The sequence below is a fragment of the Dendrobates tinctorius genome, unplaced genomic scaffold, assembly GCF_039654945.1.
Source record: "Dendrobates tinctorius isolate UK_male_01 unplaced genomic scaffold, ASM3965494v1 ptg000254l, whole genome shotgun sequence".
In the NCBI taxonomy this organism is placed as follows: domain Eukaryota; kingdom Metazoa; phylum Chordata; class Amphibia; order Anura; family Dendrobatidae; genus Dendrobates; species Dendrobates tinctorius.
The window spans coordinates 1,068,634-1,089,038 of record NW_027361921.1 but is presented as its reverse complement, the minus strand read 5'-3'; the positions used below and the strand labels follow the sequence as shown (position 1 = coordinate 1,089,038).

At 34.5% G+C, this 20,405-nt stretch overlaps 14 non-coding genes across 14 annotated transcripts; all 14 read right to left on the bottom strand.

The window, feature by feature from the left end:
• Nucleotides 1-731: 731 nt before the first annotated feature.
• Nucleotides 732-805, bottom strand: TRNAT-CGU (transfer RNA threonine (anticodon CGU)). The gene has a single exon. It is a non-coding gene; the product is annotated as a tRNA-Thr (tRNA).
• A 725-nt stretch (nucleotides 806-1,530) lies between these two features.
• On the bottom strand, nucleotides 1,531-1,604 carry TRNAT-CGU (transfer RNA threonine (anticodon CGU)). Its single transcript has one exon. It is a non-coding gene; the product is annotated as a tRNA-Thr (tRNA).
• Nucleotides 1,605-3,014: 1,410 nt separating this feature from the next.
• On the bottom strand, nucleotides 3,015-3,088 carry TRNAT-CGU (transfer RNA threonine (anticodon CGU)). Its single transcript has one exon. It is a non-coding gene; the product is annotated as a tRNA-Thr (tRNA).
• A 1,409-nt stretch (nucleotides 3,089-4,497) lies between these two features.
• TRNAT-CGU (transfer RNA threonine (anticodon CGU)) lies at nucleotides 4,498-4,571 on the bottom strand. Its single transcript has one exon. It is a non-coding gene; the product is annotated as a tRNA-Thr (tRNA).
• Nucleotides 4,572-6,091: 1,520 nt separating this feature from the next.
• On the bottom strand, nucleotides 6,092-6,165 carry TRNAT-CGU (transfer RNA threonine (anticodon CGU)). Its single transcript has one exon. It is a non-coding gene; the product is annotated as a tRNA-Thr (tRNA).
• Nucleotides 6,166-9,170: 3,005 nt separating this feature from the next.
• Nucleotides 9,171-9,244, bottom strand: TRNAT-CGU (transfer RNA threonine (anticodon CGU)). Its single transcript has one exon. It is a non-coding gene; the product is annotated as a tRNA-Thr (tRNA).
• A 1,478-nt stretch (nucleotides 9,245-10,722) lies between these two features.
• Nucleotides 10,723-10,796, bottom strand: TRNAT-CGU (transfer RNA threonine (anticodon CGU)). Its single transcript has one exon. It is a non-coding gene; the product is annotated as a tRNA-Thr (tRNA).
• Nucleotides 10,797-12,728: 1,932 nt separating this feature from the next.
• On the bottom strand, nucleotides 12,729-12,802 carry TRNAT-CGU (transfer RNA threonine (anticodon CGU)). Its single transcript has one exon. It is a non-coding gene; the product is annotated as a tRNA-Thr (tRNA).
• A 611-nt stretch (nucleotides 12,803-13,413) lies between these two features.
• TRNAT-CGU (transfer RNA threonine (anticodon CGU)) lies at nucleotides 13,414-13,487 on the bottom strand. Its single transcript has one exon. It is a non-coding gene; the product is annotated as a tRNA-Thr (tRNA).
• A 725-nt stretch (nucleotides 13,488-14,212) lies between these two features.
• TRNAT-CGU (transfer RNA threonine (anticodon CGU)) lies at nucleotides 14,213-14,286 on the bottom strand. The gene has a single exon. It is a non-coding gene; the product is annotated as a tRNA-Thr (tRNA).
• Nucleotides 14,287-15,120: 834 nt separating this feature from the next.
• TRNAT-CGU (transfer RNA threonine (anticodon CGU)) lies at nucleotides 15,121-15,194 on the bottom strand. The gene has a single exon. It is a non-coding gene; the product is annotated as a tRNA-Thr (tRNA).
• A 1,462-nt stretch (nucleotides 15,195-16,656) lies between these two features.
• TRNAT-CGU (transfer RNA threonine (anticodon CGU)) lies at nucleotides 16,657-16,730 on the bottom strand. The gene has a single exon. It is a non-coding gene; the product is annotated as a tRNA-Thr (tRNA).
• Nucleotides 16,731-17,455: 725 nt separating this feature from the next.
• On the bottom strand, nucleotides 17,456-17,529 carry TRNAT-CGU (transfer RNA threonine (anticodon CGU)). The gene has a single exon. It is a non-coding gene; the product is annotated as a tRNA-Thr (tRNA).
• Nucleotides 17,530-18,939: 1,410 nt separating this feature from the next.
• Nucleotides 18,940-19,013, bottom strand: TRNAT-CGU (transfer RNA threonine (anticodon CGU)). The gene has a single exon. It is a non-coding gene; the product is annotated as a tRNA-Thr (tRNA).
• Between the last annotated feature and the right edge of the window lie 1,392 nt (nucleotides 19,014-20,405).

The window sequence follows — 20,405 nt, the reverse complement described above, 5'->3', positions numbered from 1 at the left end:
CACAGCACCACATGATCTATATGTGAATATTTATTATTCTGCTTTTTCAGAAAACTACTATGCAAATTTGTAGCATCTAATGTGTAATTCCACTGGTTTTAATTTGTAATGATTGAAGCCATCCTATATTCTCTAAAGAAAGTTATTTCATCTAATTCCTTTTAGAGCATTTCAAAAGCAAAATTTTTTTACTTAAATTCCACTGGTTTTAATTTGTAATGATTGAAGACATCCTATATTCTCTAAAGAAACTTATTTCATCTAATTCCTTTTAGAGCATTTCAAAAGCAGAAATTTTTTTTCTCTCAATTGCACTTTATTAGGGCTTTGGGAAAGACATGTTTGATGTCAAACAAAAGTGAAAGTCCTCTTTTTCGGCTAACAGCCCCAAACTGACATGAAGAAAGGAAAGCACTGCTGACATTCGAAATGAAGATTTTCTGTTTACTAAACAGGCTCTTTGACCAACTTGGCTAAATCACAAAAAGATGTGATATATTGGAAAGACTGCTTAGAGAGTCAGATGCGGAAAATGGAGAAATTTCAAAATAAAATCCATTGGTTAAATTGTCAAGCTTGAAGCAGTCTTACTTCCTTTTCAGCATTTAGATGAGATTCTTAATCTCACAATTGCACTATGAGTAGGGCTGGAACAATGGCAAAATTGAGTTTGCACACAGGTAAAACACCTGCTTTAAGATAGGAAGCTTATTCTTGAGAATATGAAAACAAGGTACTGCTGAGAGTTGAACTCAGGATCTCCTGTTTACGAGACAGGCGCTTTAACCAACTAAGCCACAGCACCACATGATCCATATGTGAATATTTATTATTCTGCTTTTTCAGAAAACTGCTATGAAAATATGTAGCATCTAATGTGTAATTCCACTGGTTTTAATTTGTAATGCTAGAGCCCATCCTATATTCTCTAAAGAAAGTTATTTCATCTAATTCCTTTTAGAGCATTTCAAAAGCAAAATTTTTTTTTCACTCAAATTCCACTGGTTTTAATTTGTAATGCTTGAAGCCATCCTATATTCTCTAAAGAAACTTATTTCATCTAATTCCTTTTAGAGCATTTCAAAAGCAGAAAGTTTTTTTCTCTCAATTGCACTTTATTAGGGATTTGGGAAAGACATGTTTGATGTCAAACAAAAGTGAAAGTCCTCTTTTTCGACTAACAGCCCCAAACTGACATGAAGAAAGGAAAGCACTGCTGACATTCGAAATCAAGATTTTCTGTTTACTAAACAGGCTCTTTGACCAACTTGGCTAAATCACAAAAAGATGTGATATATTGGAAAGACTGCTTAGAGAGTCAGATGCGGAATGTGGAGGCATTTCAAAATAAAATCCATTGGTTAAATTGTCAAGCTTGAAGCAGTCTTAATTCCTATTCAGCATTTAGATGAGATACTTAATCTCACAATTGCACTATCAGTAGGGCTGGAACAATGGCAAATTTGAGTTTGCACTCAGGTAAAACACCTGCTTTAAGACAGGAAGCTTATTCTTGAGAAGATGAAAACAAGGTACTGCTGAGAGTTGAACTCAGGATCTCCTGTTTACGAGACAGGCGCTTTAACCAACTAAGCCACAGCACCAAATGATCCAAATGTGAATATTTATTATTCTGCTTTTTCAGAAAACTGCTATGAAAATTTGTAGAGTCTAATGTGTAATTCCACTGGTTTTAATTTGTAATGATTGAAGCCATCCTATATTCTCTAAAGAAACTTATTTCATCTAATTCCTTTTAGAGCATTTCAAAAGCAGGAAGTTTTTTTCTCTCAATTGCACTTTATTAGGGCTTTGGGAAAGACATGTTTGATGTCAAACAAAAGTGAAAGTCCTCTTTTTCGGCTAACAGCCCAAACTGACATGAAGAAAGGAAAGCACTGCTGACATTCGAAATCAAGATTTTCTGTTTACTAAACAGGCTCTTTGACCAACTTGGCTACATCACAAAAAGATGTGATATATTGGAAAGACTGCTTAGAGAGTCAGATGCGGAAAGTGGAGGCATTTCAAAATAAAATCCATTGGTTAAGTTGTCAAGTTTGAAGCAATCTTACTTCCTTTTCAGCATTTAGATGAGATACTTAATCTCACAATTGCACTATCAGTAGGGCTGGAACAATGGCAAATTTGAGTTTGCACACAGGTAAAACACCTGATTTAAGATAGGAAGCTTATTCCTGATAAGATGAAAACAAGGTACTGCTGAGAGTTGAACTCAAGATCTCCTGTTTATGAGACAGGCGCTTTAACCAACTAATCCACAGCACCACATGATCCAAATGTGAATATTTATTATTCTGCTTTTTCAGAAAACTGCTATGAAAATTTGTAGCGTCTAATGTGTAATTCCACTGGTTTTAATTTGTAATGCTTGAGCCCATCCTATATTCTCTAAAGAAAGTTATTTCATCTAATTCCTTTTAGAGCATTTCAAAAGCAAATTTTTTTTTTCACTCAAATTCCACTGGTTTTAATTTGTAATGCTTGAAGCCATCCTATATTCTCTAAAGAAACTTATTTCATCTAATTCCTTTTAGAGCATTTCAAAAGCAGAAAGATTTTTTCTCTCAATTGCACTTTATTAGGGATTTGGGAAAGACATGTTTGATGTCAAACAAAAGTGAAAGTCCTCTTTTTCGACTAACAGCCCCAAACTGACATGAAGAAAGGAAAGCACTGCTGACATTCGAAATCAAGATTTTCTGTTTACTAAACAGGCTCTTTGACCAACTTGGCTAAATCACAAAAAGATGTGATATATTGGAAAGACTGCTTAGAGAGTCAGATGCGGAAAGTGGAGGCATTTCAAAATAAAATCCATTGGTTAAATTGTCAAGCTTGAAGCAGTCTTAATTCCTTTTCAGCATTTAGATGAGATACTCAATCTCACAATTGAACTATCAGTAGGGCTGGAACAATGGCAAATTTGAGTTTGCACTCAGGTAAAACACCTGCTTTAAGACAGGAAGCTTATTCTTGAGAAGATGAAAACAAGGTACTGCTGAGAGTTGAACTCAGGATCTCCTGTTTACGAGACAGGTGCTTTAACCAACTAAGCCACAGCACCACATGATCCAAATGTGAATATTTATTATTCTGCTTTTTCAGAAAACTGCTATGCAAATTTGTAGCATCTAATGTGTAATTCCACTGGTTTTAATTTGTAATGATTGAAGCCATCCTATATTCTCTAAAGAAACTTATTTCATCTAATTCCTTTTAGAGCATTTCAAAAGCAGAAAGTTTTTTTCTCTCAATTGCACTTTATTAGGGCTTTGGGAAAGACATGTTTGATGTCAAACAAAAGTGAAAGTCCTCTTTTTCGGCTAACAGCCCAAACTGACATGAAGAAAGGAAAGCACTGCTGACATTCGAAATCAAGATTTTCTGTTTACTAAACAGGCTCTTTGACCAACTTGGCTACATCACAAAAAGATGTGATATATTGGAAAGACTGCTTAGAGAGTCAGATGCGGAAAGTGGAGGCATTTCAAAATAAAATCCATTGGTTAAGTTGTCAAGTTTGAAGCAATCTTACTTCCTTTTCAGCATTTAGATGAGATACTTAATCTCACAATTGCACTATCAGTAGGGCTGGAACAATGGCAAATTTGAGTTTGCACACAGGTAAAACACCTGATTTAAGATAGGAAGCTTATTCTTGATAAGATGAAAACAAGGTACTGCTGAGAGTTGAACTCAAGATCTCCTGTTTATGAGACAAGCGCTTTAACCAACTAATCCACAGCACCACATGATCCAAATGTGAATATTTATTATTCTGCTTTTTCAGAAAACTGCTATGAAAATTTGTAGCGTCTAATGTGTAATTCCACTGGTTTTAATTTGTAATGCTTGAGCCCATCCTATATTCTCTAAAGAAAGTTATTTCATCTAATTCCTTTTAGAGCATTTCAAAAGCAAATTTTTTTTTCACTCAAATTCCACTGGTTTTAATTTGTAATGCTTGAAGCCATCCTATATTCTCTAAAGAAACTTATTTCATCTAATTCCTTTTAGAGCATTTCAAAAGCAGAAAGTTTTTTTCTCTCAATTGCACTTTATTAGGGATTTGGGAAAGACATGTTTGATGTCAAACAAAAGTGAAAGTCCTCTTTTTCGACTAACAGCCCCAAACTGACATGAAGAAAGGAAAGCACTGCTGACATTCGAAATCAAGATTTTCTGTTTACTAAACATGCTCTTTGACCAACTTGGCTAAATCACAAAAAGATGTGATATATTGGAAAGACTGCTTAGAGAGTCAGATGCGGAAAGTGGAGGCATTTCAAAATAAAATCCATTGGTTAAATTGTCAAGCTTGAAGCAGTCTTAATTCCTTTTCAGCATTTAGATGAGATACTTAATCTCACAATTGAACTATCAGTAGGGCTGGAACAATGGCAAATTTGAGTTTGCACTCAGGTAAAACACCTGCTTTAAGACAGGAAGCTTATTCTTGAGAAGATGAAAACAAGGTACTGCTGAGAGTTGAACTCAGGATCTCCTGTTTACGAGATAGGCGCTTTAACCAACTAAGCCACAGCACCACATGATCCAAATGTGAATATTTATTATTCTGCTTTTTCAGAAAACTGCTATGCAAATTTGTAGCATCTAATGTGTAATTCCACTGGTTTTAATTTGTAATGATTGAAGCCATCCTATATTCTCTAAAGAAAGTTATTTCATCTAATTCCTTTTAGAGCATTTCAAAAGCAAAATTTTTTTACTTAAATTCCACTGGTTTTAATTTGTAATGATTGAAGACATCCTATATTCTCTAAAGAAACTTATTTCATCTAATTCCTTTTAGAGCATTTCAAAAGCAGAAATTTTTTTTCTCTCAATTGCACTTTATTAGGGCTTTGGGAAAGACATGTTTGATGTCAAACAAAAGTGAAAGTCCTCTTTTTCGGCTAACAGCCCCAAACTGACATGAAGAAAGGAAAGCACTGCTGACATTCGAAATCAAGATTTTCTGTTTACTAAACAGGCTCTTTGACCAACTTGGCTAAATCACAAAAAGATGCGATATATTGGAAAGACTGCTTAGAGAGTCAGATGCGGAAAGTGGAGGCATTTCAAAATAAAATCCATTGGTTAAGTTGTCAAGTTTGAAGCAATCTTACTTCCTTTTCAGCATTTAGATGAGATACTTAATCTCACAATTGCACTATCAGTAGGGCTGGAACAATGGCAAATTTGAGTTTGCACACAGGTAAAACACCTGATTTAAGATAGGAAGCTTATTCCTGATAAGATGAAAACAAGGTACTGCTGAGAGTTGAACTCAAGATCTCCTGTTTATGAGACAGGCGCTTTAACCAACTAATCCACAGCACCACATGATCCAAATGTGAATATTTATTATTCTGCTTTTTCAGAAAACTGCTATGAAAATTTGTAGCGTCTAATGTGTAATTCCACTGGTTTTAATTTGTAATGCTTGAGCCCATCCTATATTCTCTAAAGAAAGTTATTTCATCTAATTCCTTTTAGAGCATTTCAAAAGCAAATTTTTTTTTCACTCAAATTCCACTGGTTTTAATTTGTAATGCTTGAAGCCATCCTATATTCTCTAAAGAAACTTATTTCATCTAATTCCTTTTAGAGCATTTCAAAAGCAGAAAGTTTTTTTCTCTCAATTGCACTTTATTAGGGATTTGGGAAAGACATGTTTGATGTCAAACAAAAGTGAAAGTCCTCTTTTTCGACTAACAGCCCCAAACTGACATGAAGAAAGGAAAGCACTGCTGACATTCGAAATCAAGATTTTCTGTTTACTAAACATGCTCTTTGACCAACTTGGCTAAATCACAAAAAGATGTGATATATTGGAAAGACTGCTTAGAGAGTCAGATGCGGAAAGTGGAGGCATTTCAAAATAAAATCCATTGGTTAAATTGTCAAGCTTGAAGCAGTCTTAATTCCTTTTCAGCATTTAGATGAGATACTTAATCTCACAATTGAACTATCAGTAGGGCTGGAACAATGGCAAATTTGAGTTTGCACTCAGGTAAAACACCTGCTTTAAGACAGGAAGCTTATTCTTGAGAAGATGAAAACAAGGTACTGCTGAGAGTTGAACTCAGGATCTCCTGTTTACGAGATAGGCGCTTTAACCAACTAAGCCACAGCACCACATGATCCAAATGTGAATATTTATTATTCTGCTTTTTCAGAAAACTGCTATGCAAATTTGTAGCATCTAATGTGTAATTCCACTGGTTTTAATTTGTAATGATTGAAGCCATCCTATATTCTCTAAAGAAAGTTATTTCATCTAATTCCTTTTAGAGCATTTCAAAAGCAAAATTTTTTTACTTAAATTCCACTGGTTTTAATTTGTAATGATTGAAGACATCCTATATTCTCTAAAGAAACTTATTTCATCTAATTCCTTTTAGAGCATTTCAAAAGCAGAAATTTTTTTTCTCTCAATTGCACTTTATTAGGGCTTTGGGAAAGACATGTTTGATGTCAAACAAAAGTGAAAGTCCTCTTTTTCGGCTAACAGCCCCAAACTGACATGAAGAAAGGAAAGCACTGCTGACATTCGAAATCAAGATTTTCTGTTTACTAAACAGGCTCTTTGACCAACTTGGCTAAATCACAAAAAGATGCGATATATTGGAAAGACTGCTTAGAGAGTCAGATGCGGAAAGTGGAGGCATTTCAAAATAAAATCCATTGGTTAAATTGTCAAGCTTGAAGCAGTCTTAATTCCTTTTCAGCATTTAGATGAAATACTTAATCTCACAATTGCACTATCAGTAGGGCTGGAACAATGGCAAATTTGAGTTTGCACTCAGGTAAAACACCTGCTTTAAGATAGGAAGCTTATTCTTGAGAAGATGAAAACAAGGTACAGTTAAGAGTTGAACTCAGGATCTCCTGTTTACGAGACAGGCGCTTTAACCAACTAAGCCACAGCAACACATGATCCAAATGTGAATATTTATTATTCTGCTTTTTCAGAAAACTGCTATGAAAATTTGTAGCATCTAATGTGTAATTCCACTGGTTTTAATTTGTAATGATTGAAGCCATCCTATATTCTCTAAAGAAACTTATTTCATCTAATTCCTTTTAGAGCATTTCAAAAGCAGAAAGTTTTTTTCTCTCAATTGCACTTTATTAGGGCTTTGGGAAAGACATGTTTGATGTCAAACAAAAGTGAAAGTCCTCTTTTTCGGCTAACAGCCCCAAACTGACATGAAGAAAGGAAAGCACTGCTGACATTCGAAATCAAGATTTTCTGTTTACTAAACAGGCTCTTTGACCAACTTGGCTAAATCACAAAAAGATGCGATATATTGGAAAGACTGCTTAGAGAGTCAGATGCGGAAAGTGGAGGCATTTCAAAATAAAATCCATTGGTTAAATTGTCAAGCTTGAAGCAGTCTTAATTCCTTTTCAGCATTTAGATGAAATACTTAATCTCACAATTGCACTATCAGTAGGGCTGGAACAATGGCAAATTTGAGTTTGCACTCAGGTAAAACACCTGCTTTAAGATAGGAAGCTTATTCTTGAGAAGATGAAAACAAGGTACAGTTAAGAGTTGAACTCAGGATCTCCTGTTTACGAGACAGGCGCTTTAACCAACTAAGCCACAGCAACACATCATCCAAATGTGAATATTTATTATTCTGCTTTTTCAGAAAACTGCTATGAAAATTTGTAGCATCTAATGTGTAATTCCACTGGTTTTAATTTGTAATGATTGAAGCCATCCTATATTCTCTAAAGAAAGTTATTTCATCTAATTCCTTTTAGAGCATTTCAAAAACAATTTTTTTTTTCACTCAAATTCCACTGGTTTTAATTTGTAATGCTTGAAGCCATCCTATATTCTCTAAAGAAACTTATTTCATCTAATTCCTTTTAGAGCATTTCAAAAGCAGAAAGTTTTTTTCTCTCAATAGCACTTTATTAGGGCTTTGGGAAAGACATGTTTGATGTCAAACAAAAGTGAAAGTCCTCTTTTTCGGCTAACAGCCCCAAACTGACATGAAGAAAGGAAAGCACTGCTGACATTCGAAATCAAGATTTTCTGCTTACTAAACAGGCTCTTTGACCAACTTGGCTAAATCACAAAAAGATGTGATATATTGGAAAGACTGCTTAGAGAGTCAGATGCAGAAAATGGAGGAATTTCAAAATAAAATCCATTGGTTAAATTGTCAAGCTTGAAGCAGTCTTACTTCCTTTTCAGCATTTAGATGAGATTCTTAATCTCACAATTGCACTATCAGTAGGGCTGGAACAATGGCAAATTTGAGTTTGCACACAGGTAAAACACCTGATTTAAGATAGGAAGCTTATTCTTGAGAATATGAAAACAAGGTACTGCTGAGAGTTGAACTCAGGATCTCCTGTTTATGAGACAGGCGCTTTAACCAACTAATCCACAGCACCACATGATCCAAATGTGAATATTTATTATTCTGCTTTTTCAGAAAACTGCTATGAAAATTTGTAGCATCTAATGTGTAATTCCACTGGTTTTAATATGTAATGATTGAAGCCATCCTATATTCTCTAAAGAAAGTTATTTCATCTAATTCCTTTTAGAGCATTTCAAAAGCAAATTTTTTTTTTCACTCAAATTCCACTGGTTTTAATTTGTAATGCTTGAAGCCATCCTATATTCTCTAAAGAAACTTATTTCATCTAATTCCTTTTAGAGCATTACAAAAGCAGAAAGTTTTTTTCTCTCAATAGCACTTTATTAGGGCTTTGGGAAAGACATGTTTGATGTCAAACAAAAGTGAAAGTCCTCTTTTTCGGATAACAGCCCCAAACTGACATGAAGAAAGGAAAGCACTGCTGACATTTGAAATCAAGATTTTCTATTTACTAAACAGGCTCTTTGACCAACTTGGCTAAATCACAAAAAGATGTGATATATTGGAAAGACTGCTTAGAGAGTCAGATGCGGAAAGTGGAGGCATTTCAAAATAAAATCCATTGGTTAAATTGTCAAGCTTGAAGCAGTCTTACTTCCTTTTCAGCATTTAGATGAGATACTTAATCTCACAATTGCACTATGAGTAGGGCTGCAACAATGGCAAATTTGAGTTTGCACACAGGTAAAACACATGCTTTAAGATAGGAAGCTTATTCTTGAGAAGATGAAAACAAGGTACTGCTGAGAGTTGAACTAAGGATCTCCTGTTTACGAGACAGGCGCTTTAACCAACTAAGCTACAGCACCACATGATGCATATGTCAATATTTATTATTCTGCTTTTTCAGAAAACTGCTATGAAAATTTGTAGCATCTAATGTGTAATTCCACTGGTTTTAATTTGTAATGCTTGAGCCCATCCTATATTCTCTAAAGAAAGTTATTTTATCTAATTCCTTTTAGAGCATTTCAAAAGCAAAATTTTTTTACTTAAATTCCACTTGTTTTAATTTGTAATGATTGAAGCCATCCTATATTCTCTAAAGAAACTTATTTCATCTAATTCCTTTTAGAGCATTTCAAAAGCAGAAATTTTTTTTCTCTCAATTGCACTTTATTAGGGCTTTGGGAAAGACATGTTTGATGTCAAACGAAAGTGAAAGTACTCTTTTTCGGCTAACAGCCCCAAACTGACATGAAGAAAGGAAAGCACTGCTCACATTCGAAATCAAGATTTTCTGTTTACTAAACAGGCTCTTTGTCCAACTTGGCTAAATCACAAAAAGATGTGATATATTGGAAAGACTGCTTAGAGAGTCAGATGCGGAAAATGGAGGCATTTCAAAATAAAATCCATTGGTTAAATTGTCAAGCTTGAAGCAGTCTTACTTCCTTTTCAGCATTTAGATGAGATTCTTAATCTCACAATTGCACTATCAGTAGGGCTGGAACAATGGCAAATTTGAGTTTGCACACAGGTAAAACACCTGATTTAAGATAGGAAGCTCCTGTTTACAAGACAGGCGCTTTAATCAACTAAGCCACAGCACCACATGATCCATATGTGAATATTTATTATTCTGCTTTTTCAGAAAACTGCTATGAAAATTTGTAGCATCTAATGTGTAATTCCACTGGTTTTAGTTTGTAATGCTTGAGCCCATCCTATATTCTCTAAAGAAAGTTATTTCATCTAATTCCTTTTAGAGAATTTCAAAAGCAAATTTTTTTTTCACTCAAATTCCACTGGTTTTAATTTGTAATGCTTGAAGCCATCCTATATTCTCTAAAGAAACTTATTTCATCTAATTCCTTTTAGAGCATTTCAAAAGCAGAAAGTTTTTTTCTCTCAATTGCACTTCATTAGGGCTTTGGGAAAGACATGTTTGATGTCAAACAAGAATGAAAGTCCTCTTTTTCGGCTAACAGCCCCAAACTGACATGATGAAAGAAAAGCACTGCTGACATTCGAAATCAAGATTTTCTGTTTACTAAACTGGCTCTTTGACCAACTTGGTTTATTCACAAAAAGATGTGATATATTGGAAAGACTGCTTAGAGAGTCAGATGCGGAAAGTGGAGGCATTTCAAAATAAAATCCATTGGTTAAATTGTCAAGCTTGAAGCAGTCTTACTTCCTTTTCAGCATTTAGATTGTGAGATTGTGAGATACTTAATCTCACAATTGCACTATGAGTAGGGCTGGAACAATGGCAAATTTGAGTTTGCACACAGGTAAAACACCTGATTTAAGATAGGAAGCTTATTCTTGAGAAGATGAAAAAAGGTACTGCTGAGAGTTGAACCCAGGACCTCCTGTTTACGAGACAGGCGCTTTAACCAACTAAGCCACAGGACAACATGATCCATATGTGAATATTTATTATTCTGCTTTTTCAGAAAACTGCTATGAAAATTTGTAGCATCTAACGTGTAATTCCACTGGTTTTAGTTTGTAATGCTTGAGCCCTTCCTATATATTCTAAAGAAAGTTATTTCATCTAATTCCTTTTAGAGCATTTCAAAAGCAAATTTTTTTTTTCACTAAAATTCCACTGGTTTTAATTTGTAATGCTTGAAACCATCCTATATTCTCTAAAGAAACTTATTTCATCTAATTCGTTTTAGAGCATTTCAAAAGCAGAAAGTTTTTTTCTCTCAATTGCACTTTATTAGGGCTTTGGGAAAGACATGTTTGATGTCAAACAAGAATGAAAGTCCTCTTTTTCGGCTAACAGCCCCAAACTGACATGATGAAAGGAAAGCACTGCTGACATTCAAAATCAAGATTTTCTGTTTACTAAACAGGCTCTTTGACCAACTTGGTGAAAATTTGTAGCATCTAATGTGTAATTCCACTGGTTTTAATTTGTAATGCTTGAGCCCATCCTATATTCTCTAAAGAAAGTTTTTTCATCTAATTCCTTTTAGAGCATTTCAAAAGCAAATTTTTTTTTACTTAAATTCCACTGGTTTTAATTTGTAATGATTGAAGCCATCCTATATTCTCTAAAGAAACTTATTTCATCTAATTCCTTTTAGAGCATTTCAAAAGCAGAAAGTTTTTTTCTCTCAATTGCACATTATTAGGGCTCTGGGAAAGACATGTTTGATGTCAAACAAAAGTGAAAGTCCTCTTTTTCGGCTAACAGCCCCAAACTGACATGAAGAAAGGAAAGCACTGCTGACATTCGATTTTCGACATTCAGATTTTCTGTTTACTAAACAGGCTCTTTGACCAACTTGGCTAAATCACAAAAAGATGCGATATATTGGAAAGACTGCTTAGAGAGTCAGATGCGGAAAATGGAGGCATTTCAAAATAAAATCCATTGGTTAAATTGTCAAGCTTGAAGCAGTCTTACTTCCTTTTCATCATTTAGATGAGATACTTAGTCTCACAATTGCACTATGAGTAGGGCTGGAACAATGGCAAATTTGAGTTTGCACACAGGTAAAACACCTGCTTTAAGATAGGAAGCTTATTCTTGAGAAGATGAAAACAAGGTACTGCTGAGAGTTGAACTCAGGATCTCCTGTTTACAAGACACAACTAAGCCACAGCACCACATGATCCATTTGTGAATATTTATTATTCTGCTTTTTCAGAAAACTGCTATGAAAATTTGTAGCATCTAATGTGTTATTCCACTGGTCTTAATTTGTAATGCTTGAGCCCATCCTATATTCTCTAAAGAAAGTTATTTCATCTAATTCCTTTTATAGCATTTCAAAAGCAATTTTTTTTTCACTCAAATTCCACTGGTTTTAATTTGTAATGCTTGAAGCCATCCTATATTCTCTAAAGAAACTTATTTCATCTAATTCCTTTTAGAGCATTTTAAAAGCAGAAAGTTTTTTTCTCTCAATTGCACTTTATTAGGGCTTTGGGAAATACATGTTTGATGTCAAACAAAAGTGAAAGTCCTCTTTTTCGGCTAACAGCCCCAAACTGACATGAAGAAAGGAAAGCACTGCTGACATTCGAAATCAAGATTTTCTGTTTACTAAACAGGCTCTTTGACCAACTTGGCTAAATCACAAAAAGATGCGATATATTGGAAAGACTGCTTAGAGAGTCAGATGCGGAAAGTGGAGGCATTTCAAAATAAAATCCATTGGTTAAATTGTCAAGCTTGAAGCAGTCTTAATTCCTTTTCAGCATTTAGATAAGATACTTAATCTCACAATTGCACTATCAGTAGGGCTGGAACAATGGCAAATTTGAGTTTGCACTCAGGTAAAATACCTGCTTTAAGATAGGAAGCTTATTCTTGAGAAGATGAAAACAAGGTACTGCTGAGAGTTTAACTCAGGATCTCCTGTTTACGAGACAGGCGCTTTAACCAACTAAGCCACAGCACCACATGATCCAAATGTGAATATTTATTATTCTGCTTTTTCAGAAAACTGCTATGAAAATTTGTAGCATCTAATGTGTAATTCCACTGGTTTTAATTTGTAATGATTGAAGCCATCCTATATTCTCTAAAGAAACTTATTTCATCTAATTCCTTTTAGAGCATTTCAAAAGCAGAAAGTTTTTTTCTCTCAATTGCACTTTATTAGGGCTTTGGGAAAGACATGTTTGATGTCAAACAAAAGTGAAAGTCCTCTTTTTCGGCTAACAGCCCAAACTGACATGAAGAAAGGAAAGCACTGCTGACATTCGAAATCAAGATTTTCTGTTTACTAAACAGGCTCTTTGACCAACTTGGCTACATCACAAAAAGATGTGATATATTGGAAAGACTGCTTAGAGAGTCAGATGCGGAAAGTGGAGGCATTTCAAAATAAAATCCATTGGTTAAGTTGTAAAGTTTGAAGCAATCTTACTTCCTTTTCAGCATTTAGATGAGATACTTAATGTCACAATTGCACTATGAGTAGGGCTGGAACAATGGCAAATTTGAGTTTGCACACAGGTAAAACACCTGATTTAAGATAGGAAGCTTATTCTTGATAAGATGAAAACAAGGTACTGCTGAGAGTTGAACTCAGGATCTCCTGTTTACGAGACAGGCGCTTTAACCAACTAAGCCACAGCACCACATGATTCATATGTGAATATTTATTATTCTGCTTTTTCAGAAAACTGCTATGAAAATTTGTAGCATCTAATGTGTAATTCCACTGGTTTTAATTTGTAATGCTTGAGCCCATCCTATATTCTCTAAAGAAAGTTATTTCATCTAATTCCTTTTAGAGCATTTCAAAAGCAAATTTTTTTTTTCACTCAAATTCCACTGGTTTTAATTTGTAATGCTTGAAGCCATCCTATATTCTCTAAAGAAACTTATTTCATCTAATTCCTTTTAGAGCATTTCAAAAGCAGAAAGTTTTTTTCTCTCAATTGCACTTTATTAGGGATTTGGGAAAGACATGTTTGATGTCAAACAAAAGTGAAAGTCCTCTTTTTCGGCTAACAGCCCCAAACTGACATGAAGAAAGGAAAGCACTGCTGACATTCGAAATCAAGATTTTCTGTTTACTAAACAGGCTCTTTGACCAACTTGGCTAAATCACAAAAAGATGCGATATATTGGAAAGACTGCTTAGAGAGTCAGATGCGGAAAATGGAGGCATTTCAAAATAAAATCCATTGGTTAAATTGTCAAGCTTGAAGCAGTCTTACTTCCTTTTCAGCATTTAGATGAGATACTTAATCTCACAATTGCACTATGAGTAGGGCTGGAACAATGGCAAATTTGAGTTTGCACACAGGTAAAACACATGATTTAAGATAGGAAGCTTATTCTTGAGAAGATGAAAACAAGGTACTGCTGAGAGTTGAACTCAGGATCTCCTGTTTACGAGACAGGCACTTTAACCAACTAAGCCACAGCACCACATGATCCAAATGTGAATATTTATTATTCTGCTTTTTTAGAAAACTGCTATGAAAATTTGTAGCATCTAATGTGTAATTCCACTGGTTTTAATTTGTAATGATTGAAGCCATCCTATATTCTCTAAAGAAACTTATTTCATCTAATTCCTTTTAGAGCATTTCAAAAGCAAAATTTTTTTACTTAAATTCCACTGGTTTTAATTTGTAATGCTTGAGCCCATCCTATATTCTCTAAAGAAAGTTATTTCATCTAATTCCTTTTAGAGCATTTCAAAAGCAAATTTTTTTTTTCACTCAAATTCCACTGGTTTTAATTTGTAATGCTTGAAGCCATCCTATATTCTCTAAAGAAACTTATTTCATCTAATTCCTTTTAGAGCATTTCAAAAGCACAAAGTTTTTTCTCTCAATTGCACTTTATTAGGGCTTTGGGAAAGACATGTTTGATGTCAAACAAGAATGAAAGTCCTCTTTTTCGGCTAACAGCCCCAAACTGACATGATGAAAGGAAAGCACTGCTGACATTCGAAATCAAGATTTTCTGTTTACTAAACAGGCTCTTTGACCAACTTGGTTAAATCACAAAAAGATGTGATATATTGGAAAGACTGCTTAGAGAGTCAGATGCGGAAAGTGGAGGCATATCAAAATAAAATCCATTGGTTAAATTGTCAAGCTTGAAGCCGTCTTACTTCCTTTTTAGCATTTAGATGAGATACTTAATCTCACAATTGCACTATGAGTAGGGCTGAAACATTGGCAAATTTGAGTTTGCACACAGGTAAAACACCTGCTTTAAGATAGGAAGCTTATTCTTGAGAAGATGAAAACAAGGTACTGCTGAGAGTTGAACTCAGGATCTGCTGTTTACGAGACAGGCGCTTTAACCAACTAAGCCACAGCACCACATGATCCATATGTCAATATTTATTATTCTGCTTTTACAGAAAACTGCTATGAAAATTTGTAGCATCTAATGTGTAATTCCACTGGTTTTAATTTGTAATGCTTGAGCCCATCCTATATTCTCTAAAGAAAGTTATTTCATCTAATTCCTTTTAGAGCATTTCAAAAGCAAATTTTTTTTTCACTCAAATTCCACTGGTTTTAATTTGTAATGCTTGAAGCCATCCTATATTCTCTAAAGAAACTTATTTCATCTAATTCCTTTTAGAGCATTTCAAAAGCAGAAAGTTTTTTTCTCTCAATTGCACTTTATTAGAGATTTGGGAAAGACATGTTTGATGTCAAACAAAAGTGAAAGTACTCTTTTTCGACTAACAGCCCCAAACTGACATGAAGAAAGGAAAGCACTGCTGACATTCGAAATCAAGATTTTCTGTTTACTAAACAGGCTCTTTGACCAACTTGGCTAAATCACAAAAAGATGTGATATATTGGAAAGACTGCTTAGAGAGTCAGATGCGGAAAGTGGAGGCATTTCAAAATAAAATCCATTGGTTAAATTGTCAAGCTTGAAGCAGTCTTCCTCTTTTCAGCATTTAGATGAGATACTTAATCTCACAATTGCACTATGAGTAGGGCTGGAACAATGGCTAATTTGAGTTTGCACTCAGGTAAAACACGTGCTTTAAGATAGGAAGCTTATTCTTGACAAGCGCTTTAACCAACTAAGCCACAGCACCACATGATCTATATGTGAATATTTATTATTCTGCTTTTTCAGAAAACTACTATGCAAATTTGTAGCATCTAATGTGTAATTCCACTGGTTTTAATTTGTAATGATTGAAGCCATCCTATATTCTCTAAAGAAAGTTATTTCATCTAATTCCTTTTAGAGCATTTCAAAAGCAAAATTGTTTTACTTAAATTCCACTGGTTTTAATTTGTAATGATTGAAGACATCCTATATTCTCTAAAGAAACTTATTTCATCTAATTCCTTTTAGAGCATTTCAAAAGCAGAAATTTTTTTTCTCTCAATTGCACTTTATTAGGGCTTTGGGAAAGACATGTTTGATGTCAAACAAAAGTGAAAGTCCTCTTTTTCGGCTAACAGCCCCAAACTGACATGAAGAAAGGAAAGCACTGCTGACATTCGAAATGAAGATTTTCTGTTTACTAAACAGGCTCTTTGACCAACTTGGCTAAATCACAAAAAGATGTGATATATTGGAAAGACTGCTTAGAGAGTCAGATGCGGAAAATGGAGAAATTTCAAAATAAAATCCATTGGTTAAATTGTCAAGCTTGAAGCAGTCTTACTTCCTTTTCAGCATTTAGATGAGATTCTTAATCTCACAATTGCACTATGAGTAGGGCTGGAACAATGGCAAAATTGAGTTTGCACACAGGTAAAACACCTGCTTTAAGATAGGAAGCTTATTCTTGAGAATATGAAAACAAGGTACTGCTGAGAGTTGAACTCAGGATCTCCTGTTTACGAGACAGGCGCTTTAACCAACTAAGCCACAGCACCACATGATCCATATGTGAATATTTATTATTCTGCTTTTTCAGAAAACTGCTATGAAAATATGTAGCATCTAATGTGTAATTCCACTGGTTTTAATTTGTAATGCTAGAGCCCATCCTATATTCTCTAAAGAAAGTTATTTCATCTAATTCCTTTTAGAGCATTTCAAAAGCAAATTTTTTTTTTCACTCAAATTCCACTGGTTTTAATTTGTAATGCTTGAAGCCATCCTATATTCTCTAAAGAAACTTATTTCATCTAATTCCTTTTAGAGCATTTCAAAAGCAGAAAGTTTTTTTCTCTCAATTGCACTTTATTAGGGATTTGGGAAAGACATGTTTGATGTCAAACAAAAGTGAAAGTCCTCTTTTTCGACTAACATCCCCAAACTGACATGAAGAAAGGAAAGCACTGCTGACATTCGAAATCAAGATTTTCTGTTTACTAAACAGGCTCTTTGACCAACTTGGCTAAATCACAAAAAGATGTGATATATTGGAAAGACTGCTTAGAGAGTCAGATGCGTAATGTGGAGGCATTTCAAAATAAAATCCATTGGTTAAATTGTCAAGCTTGAAGCAGTCTTAATTCCTATTCAGCATTTAGATGAGATACTTAATCTCACAATTGCACTATCAGTAGGGCTGGAACAATGGCAAATTTGAGTTTGCACTCAGGTAAAACACCTGCTTTAAGACAGGAAGCTTATTCTTGAGAAGATGAAAACAAGGTACTGCTGAGAGTTGAACTCAGGATCTCCTGTTTACGAGACAGGCGCTTTAACCAACTAAGCCACAGCACCACATGATCCAAATGTGAATATTTATTATTCTGCTTTTTCAGAAAACTGCTATGAAAATTTGTAGAGTCTAATGTGTAATTCCACTGGTTTTAATTTGTAATGATTGAAGCCATCCTATATTCTCTAAAGAAACTTATTTCATCTAATTCCTTTTAGAGCATTTCAAAAGCAGGAAGTTTTTTTCTCTCAATTGCACTTTATTAGGGCTTTGGGAAAGACATGTTTGATGTCAAACAAAAGTGAAAGTCCTCTTTTTCGGCTAACAGCCCAAACTGACATGAAGAAAGGAAAGCACTGCTGACATTCGAAATCAAGATTTTCTGTTTACTAAACAGGCTCTTTGACCAACTTGGCTACATCACAAAAAGATGTGATATATTGGAAAGACTGCTTAGAGAGTCAGATGCGGAAAGTGGAGGCATTTCAAAATAAAATCCATTGGTTAAGTTGTCAAGTTTGAAGCAATCTTACTTCCTTTTCAGCATTTAGATGAGATACTTAATCTCACAATTGCACTATCAGTAGGGCTGGAACAATGGCAAATTTGAGTTTGCACACAGGTAAAACACCTGATTTAAGATAGGAAGCTTATTCCTGATAAGATGAAAACAAGGTACTGCTGAGAGTTGAACTCAAGATCTCCTGTTTATGAGACAGGCGCTTTAACCAACTAATCCACAGCACCACATGATCCAAATGTGAATATTTATTATTCTGCTTTTTCAGAAAACTGCTATGAAAATTTGTGGCGTCTAATGTGTAATTCCACTGGTTTTAATTTGTAATGCTTGAGCCCATCCTATATTCTCTAAAGAAAGTTATTTCATCTAATTCCTTTTAGAGCATTTCAAAAGCAAATTTTTTTTTTCACTCAAATTCCACTGGTTTTAATTTGTAATGCTTGAAGCCATCCTATATTCTCTAAAGAAACTTATTTCATCTAATTCCTTTTAGAGCATTTCAAAAGCAGAAAGTTTTTTTCTCTCAATTGCACTTTATTAGGGATTTGGGAAAGACATGTTTGATGTCAAACAAAAGTGAAAGTCCTCTTTTTCGATTAACAGCCCCAAACTGACATGAAGAAAGGAAAGCACTGCTGACATTCGAAATCAAGATTTTCTGTTTACTAAACAGGCTCTTTGACCAACTTGGCTAAATCACAAAAAGATGTGATATATTGGAAAGACTGCTTAGAGAGTCAGATGCGGAAAGTGGAGGCATTTCAAAATAAAATCCATTGGTTAAATTGTCAAGCTTGAAGCAGTCTTAATTCCTTTTCAGCATTTAGATGAGATACTCAATCTCACAATTGAACTATCAGTAGGGCTGGAACAATGGCAAATTTGAGTTTGCACTCAGGTAAAACACCTGCTTTAAGACAGGAAGCTTATTCTTGAGAAGATGAAAACAAGGTACTGCTGAGAGTTGAACTCAGGATCTCCTGTTTACGAGACAGGTGCTTTAACCAACTAAGCCACAGCACCACATGATCCAAATGTGAATATTTATTATTCTGCTTTTTCAGAAAACTGCTATGCAAATTTGTAGCATCTAATGTGTAATTCCACTGGTTTTAATTTGTAATGATTGAAGCCATCCTATATTCTCTAAAGAAACTTATTTCATCTAATTCCTTTTAGAGCATTTCAAAAGCAGAAAGTTTTTTTCTCTCAATTGCACTTTATTAGGGCTTTGGGAAAGACATGTTTGATGTCAAACAAAAGTGAAAGTCCTATTTTTCGGCTAACAGCCCAAACTGACATGAAGAAAGGAAAGCACTGCTGACATTCGAAATCAAGATTTTCTGTTTACTAAACAGGCTCTTTGACCAACTTGGCTACATCACAAAAAGATGTGATATATTGGAAAGACTGCTTAGAGAGTCAGATGCGGAAAGTGGAGGCATTTCAAAATAAAATCCATTGGTTAAGTTGTCAAGTTTGAAGCAATCTTACTTCCTTTTCAGCATTTAGATGAGATACTTAATCTCACAATTGCACTATCAGTAGGGCTGGAACAATGGCAAATTTGAGTTTGCACACAGGTAAAACACCTGATTTAAGATAGGAAGCTTATTCTTGATAAGATGAAAACAAGGTACTGCTGAGAGTTGAACTCAAGATCTCCTGTTTATGAGACAGGCGCTTTAACCAACTAATCCACAGCACCACATGATCCAAATGTGAATATTTATTATTCTGCTTTTTCAGAAAACTGCTATGAAAATTTGTAGCGTCTAATGTGTAATTCCACTGGTTTTAATTTGTAATGCTTGAGCCCATCCTATATTCTCTAAAGAAAGTTATTTCATCTAATTCCTTTTAGAGCATTTCAAAAGCAAATTTTTTTTTTCACTCAAATTCCACTGGTTTTAATTTGTAATGCTTGAAGCCATCCTATATTCTCTAAAGAAACTTATTTCATCTAATTCCTTTTAGAGCATTTCAAAAGCAGAAAGTTTTTTTCTCTCAATTGCACTTTATTAGGGATTTGGGAAAGACATGTTTGATGTCAAACAAAAGTGAAAGTCCTCTTTTTCGACTAACAGCCCCAAACTGACATGAAGAAAGGAAAGCACTGCTGACATTCGAAATCAAGATTTTCTGTTTACTAAACAGGCTCTTTGACCAACTTGGCTAAATCACAAAAAGATGTGATATATTGGAAAGACTGCTTAGAGAGTCAGATGCGGAATGTGGAGGCATTTCAAAATAAAATCCATTGGTTAAATTGTCAAGCTTGAAGCAGTCTTACTTCCTTTTCAGCATTTAGATGAGATACTTAATCTCACAATTGCACTATGAGTAGGGCTGCAACAATGGCAAATTTGAGTTTGCACACAGGTAAAACACATGCTTTAAGATAGGAAGCTTATT